General features: G+C 34.0%; 1 non-coding gene across 1 annotated transcript; it reads right to left on the reverse strand.

Moving 5' to 3' along the window:
- Window positions 1–723: 723 nt before the first annotated feature.
- On the reverse strand, window positions 724–790 carry Smp_tRNA_02146_Pseudo_TTG.1.1. The gene has a single exon. It is a non-coding gene (tRNA).
- Between the last annotated feature and the right edge of the window lie 5,384 nt (window positions 791–6,174).

A 6,174-nucleotide genomic window follows, 5' to 3' on the forward strand; every position in this document is an offset into this window, starting at 1 on the left:
GGGTCAGGCCAACAATCGAAATTGTAGAGAAGTGTATGCTAATAATTTATGTTTCCTCATAATAGAGAATAAAAGAGACTTAACAGTAGAACTACTACTAACACTATTAACATTATTATTATTATTATTATTATTATTATTATTATTGTTACTGCTGTCGTCCTAAGACTGCTAGTCTACACCTGAGCTCGCTCGTATACACACACACACACTATATTTGGTCATACTTACACCCTCATACATAAACGTAGATAATCTCAAATGCTAGAACAAAGCAAGTATTTATCATTCCCCAAATCGATTCAAATAATGTTTACGATAATTTTAAAAAAAAATATATTGATAAAAACTAGTCAGATGTATTTTTCTGCAAATAGAAACAACATTACGGGTGACTATTATAACCCAACTGAATTGAATTTCGTATAGTAGAATGTGCTGAAATGTATTATGGGAACAGAGTCGAGTAAAAATAAGAACTATGTATATTTCTAAATTCACTTAGTATTGTTTGTTGGAATCTTCCCATTGATGTTTTTAGGACTGCAACTGGTCAGTCTCTAATCGGCATATATGTGCATACTGTGCGTATTGCCTCGATATAGCCTAAATTCACAAGCATGGTAAGCAAAGATGGACAATGGCTAGCAGTGGAACCAAGGACGCGCGTTTCGTCCTATTTGGGACTCGTCAGCTGGAGTACTTGCATCTCAGATTTGATGTTCACTCTGGGATTCGAACCCAGTACCTTTCGATTCAAATGCCATCGCGTTATCCACTCGGCCACTGAGTCCTGTTAGCCACTTGCTTATGCAATGGGGTGAAGTTTAAATTCACTTAGTATTGTTTGTTTGAATCTTCCCATTGATGTTTTGTATATTTCTTCCTGTTTACTTGCAATATACAAGAAGTCAGTTATCTATATGAATCTAAAATTTGCCTTTGTAAATTAGGACTAGAAATATTAAGGTTATAATCGGCATACTTTCCTATCTCTCAGTATAAGCTCTAGATACAGCTCGTTAAGTAGCAATCAATTTTAAAGATATTTTTTATAGTAGTGGAAATGAATATCCTACGTTTTTGGTTTCAGGTGATTAAAACCATTAGACAGCAAGCCTTTCGCCAAATATTTCATTTAATTTGACACTCGCCAATAAGATTTATTTGCATTATTGAAGGAACAGATTCTTCTTATGGGATCCAGACACTCAACACCCAGTGTCTATGTCAGAGACAACAACAGCGAAATACGAATGCTGCAAGTGATTCCCTGAATGACTGGTTTTTATTGTGTTTCATCAATGAATAGTACTCAATGTAATAAGGGCTTCCTTGTCCGTCAAATAAACCTGAAAATCCCACGACTCCTCCCGAAATCGAGCCTTGTGGCTTTAGGCCTCACTAACTAACTTCATTCAATTCACGATACTGCCCGTCCCTCGTTCAATGGCAGTTATGAAGTCTCTTATAAACCAATTATTTTGGAAATATACGGATGTCTTTTGGATCCTCTAGACAAACACAGTGCTAGCCAGTAGAATGAATCGGCTATTGAATAGAATCAGATAAATTATCACTAAACGGATACTTATCCTAAATTGAAACAATTGAACAGAGTATGGTAGAAAGCATTTATTTTTTTAAAAAGATACAGATGCGACTAAGTAATTCCCATTGCTTCTCCTCTCACCCAGTCATTAGCACTAACTGTTTACGTCATAAATGATTTCCTGATTTTTCGCCTGATATCACATATATACTCTTGTGAAGTCGGTAGGAAACTCTTTATGAGATAGGTTTTTCGCTGCTTGAACTTGTTAGGGAGACTTGTCAGTAATCTTGATAGGATTCACGAAACCTGTGGGATCGGGACCAGCGTCATCCAGTTTTACGTCATGGGACGTTACTGCTGAGCTACTTAGGTTGTAACTGACATGCTATAGAACTGAGACATTTAAAATTGTTTGATCACTAAACTTTGACCAATATCCTTTATTGTTGTCCGAATTTTATCCATCGTTAAAACGTGGCTACAAGTTTAAGTGACCTAACATAATTATGTTGAGATTTCAAAAGTAAGAGACTAGTCAAATATAAGACTGGCCCCTACTCAGTGACCTACTAATTATATACACTGTTAGATTTGAATGTTATTTGTTCATTATGAATATGTACATGCTAACCAACTATACTGATTTAGTTATTTATATATATTCTTAATTTCTACATAACTAATTAGTATTTCTTCATTCTTTGTATAGAATAAAATGTTTTAACTATTACTTTTCATACTCAAAATTAATGTTGCCATTCACATTGGTACAGAGGGAGATATATTAATAAAGGAATAGATGATACATTTATCTTATATTCGATTAGATAAATCATTGATTAGACAACGTTAATATTAGACAAATAACAGTTAAGTTAGATAGCGAATTTACAAGCTGCAATTTATTGATCGTGAAACGATTAGGATATGACTACTTAGTTACTAACGCCTGTTACTCCCAATGGAACATAGGCCGCCGACCAGCTTTCTCCAACTTGCTCTGTCCTGGGCCTTCCTTTCTAGTTCTATCCGTTTTTTGTTCATTCTTCTCATGTCTGTCTCTATTTCTCGGCGTAATGTGCTCTTTGGTCTTCCTCGTTTTTCACTGTTCGTTCTGGCTTACGGTAATCTCCAGCGAGTTTCTTTGTTATATCATACAGTCGTCTCGTGTTTCCTTCTTTTGTAGCCTTTTTCGCAGTCATTGCTAGATCTTTCACATATTTACGCTTTAATCTTTAACATACTCATTATAATCGTTGGTAGGCGCATAGCATTGGTTGATGTTCATTGTAATACCATCTCTCTTTGTTTTGAAGGAGGCTTTGATGATCGTCGGTCCATGACATTCCCATTCTCTAAGTGCTTTCTGTGCTTGTTTGGATTGCATCAGTGCAACGCCCTGTGTATGTGGATTATTTTCTTCATGGCTGGAGTATAACAGTTCCTCTCCTGAAACTAGTTTTTGTTGTCCAACCTGTGTCCAATGTGTTTCACTAATTCCAAGCACCTCCAGTTTGTATCTTTTCATTTCTGCAGCAACTCGGATAACTCTCTCAGTCTCCCACATTGTACAGACATTCTATATACCTTACCTAATGGTTTCTCTGGTTGTCAAAAGGGGCATCAGCCTCATGACTTCCGAAGGAACTCGACTTTCACCATGAGGCGTCATAACTCTTCTAAATGAAAACCTTCTAGCTCCCGAGACAGAGTTTAGTATTTTGTTAGCGAGTTAGTTTTCTACTGGATGAAGTCGCTAACCCAATGTTCAACCCTTTTCCTTTATCCGGTCTTGGGACCTGCAGTAACCCTTGAGGGGCTCCAAGCGGAGTTATATGCCTACTTATATCTTATAAATACTTAAGATATTTTCTCTCACTTATGGATAAATCAATGAATGAAACATCTAACAATATTGATCATAAAACATGATCGGAATTCATCATTATTTGTATTGTTTATTTATATTGTGTGAAATCAGATATCTCATTATTTAATCTAATTTCACAAAATGAATTGATCATGATATATATAAAAGTTACCGACTTGAACTTTTATTGATCATATGAGTTTTCCATCTATCATAAAGATTATATCAGTATAAAAATGATACGGATAGATCTGTCTACTTTAATAATGAAATATAAAGAGTTCATTATTATCATTATTACTATTATTATTATATGACAGAAAACAAAACAATCTGACAACCTTTGCAATAAACTATCCATGCTAATTATTGTATCATTTACATGGATATAGTTAATATAATTCATAAATTACCAGTCAAGTCTAAAGTTTTTTAAAAAAGGAATTCCTATTCTGAATCTCCTTTTTACAGTTCAAAAACAAAAAAAATTTTTTTTACAATGGTTTATAATTGAATGAAAAGTTTTTATATCCAGAGATGAATGTTTAGTTGTTCAAATGTAGTATATGCAAATGATGTTTATTCAGAATATAGAAGGGGATCATAAATTTATGTACATGTCAGTGTATAAATATTAATTATGATGAGCATGAACTCATTTGATCTGTTTTTTCGTATTGTAATTCAAGAATTATAAACGAATCATTCTAATGAAAAATAAGTATAAAGCTTATATGTTTTGATAATAACTTTCATAGATCTATTGTATGTATAATTATTTAAAAGTTACTATTATTTGTAATAGTAAACAGAGATTATAGTTTTTTTCAATGAATTGGTTGAAGTTGGATGTCAGCTCAGTTGTCTATCGGTTGAGTGCTCGCGCGTGAGACTGATAGGTCCTGGGTTCAAATCTCGTGAGGCGGGATAGTGGATGCGCACTGCTGAGGAGTCCCACAATAGGACGAATCGGGCGTCCAGTGCTTACAGGTTTTCGATGGTGGTCTAGCTTCAATTGACTCATGATTTTAACCATATAAAATTACTAAAATCTCCACAAAACCTCCTTCTGAAAATTATTTTATCAGAAGGAGGTTTTCAAGAGTCTCATACTAGGATGAAATGGGTATCCAATGCTTTCAGGTTTCCCATGGTGGTTTAGCTTTAATTGACTCATGAATTCAAATATATATAAAAAAATTACTAAAAATCTCCACAAAAAACCCCCTATTAAAAATTATCTTAGTTCATGAAGGTTTATTTTCTAGAAAGAAATAGTTAAAATCTATATAATTATGAGTCATTTAATCTTATCCTGTATTTTTAAAATAAATTAGTCTGTCATATTACTTTCATTAGTGGTGGCTAATAGTAGAATCCAAGATTCATGTATCGTTCTATTTCAGACTTGTCAATCGGATGTACCTATTATCAGTGTTAATATTTACACTGAGACTCGAGCCCAGTATCTTTTGCTACAAATGCTCAGTTAACTATTCATTGATAGAGTGAGTTAAATTGGCTATTAACCTATACAAAGAGCATGAATTTTATACGATGACTTGTGTTTTTATATTGTTAATAATATGGTCTCCCAGTGACCAGTGTCTATTGACGTCGATCCGGTTGAGATCCAATAAATACTGATTAATAGGAGACCTTAACATCAACAATGGGCAAATACCAACCCTTACAGATGATATACATTATATATTTAATCAGAAAAACGCATGTATAATTCGCGGAAATCCTCAAATCAATGTATTCTTATTTAATTAACTGCATTTATGGAGATTCTTTGTAATACGAAGGTGCTTTTTTGTATCATGAAATGATACCGATTTTGGGAATATTGTAAATTATAAAAAGATAAACAGTTATTTCGTCTTGATCAAAGTCTCGTCATTGGCACTGATTCGCCAAAGAGGAATGTAATTATACACAAATCTCCGAACTCACCTACAATTACAAAATCATTCAACTACAAGATTTCTGTATAGGCCTTCGAAGATTGTTGAGTTTAGATTGAGATCATAAATCGATCAATGTTAGATCACTACTGAAAACCTGGAGTACTGGATGGGGTATTTCGTCCTAGTATAGGACCCCTCAACGGTGCGCATTGACGATCCCACATATGGGACTTGAACCCAGGACCTTCGTTCTTGAGCGCGAATGCTTAACCTCTAGATCTTAATTACAATAGTTGCAAATTCATTGAACTCGTGACATGCATATATATAGAATAATTTTTAGACATTACCATCGAAGAGTTAATGTTTAACTTTCAAAATTAATTGGATGAAATATTTGCCGTTCCCTTGAAATGAATTTGAAGTTCTTATTGAAGCTGATTAGTTACAAATAAATGATTAGCATTTATTTAATTAATATATTAAGTTATGAAGAAAAAAAGACAAAGCTATCAATATTATGCATTTGATTACATTAATCAATGAACAACTACTTGAAGAAAGTTCTAGTCAGTAGATGAAATCTACAAAACTAAATAATCGGATAGCATAAGATGTTGTATACATTGCTGAATTTCACGGTTTACATCACTTACTTATTTTAGTTTAGTAAACACTAAAAAACTAGGGGGTATTGAACTGAAGTAAGATGGTGGTTGGACGTGGTCAACAGGAAACCCTGGACTCGGGTTTCGTGCTACTTGGCACTTGTCAGCAAGGTTTACCTATAATCTTGAGGGAACCGGTGCTCCCTGACGGATTCGATCCCGAATCAC

Source organism: Schistosoma mansoni, chromosome 1, assembly GCF_000237925.1.
Source record: "Schistosoma mansoni strain Puerto Rico chromosome 1, complete genome".
Taxonomy (NCBI): domain Eukaryota; kingdom Metazoa; phylum Platyhelminthes; class Trematoda; order Strigeidida; family Schistosomatidae; genus Schistosoma; species Schistosoma mansoni.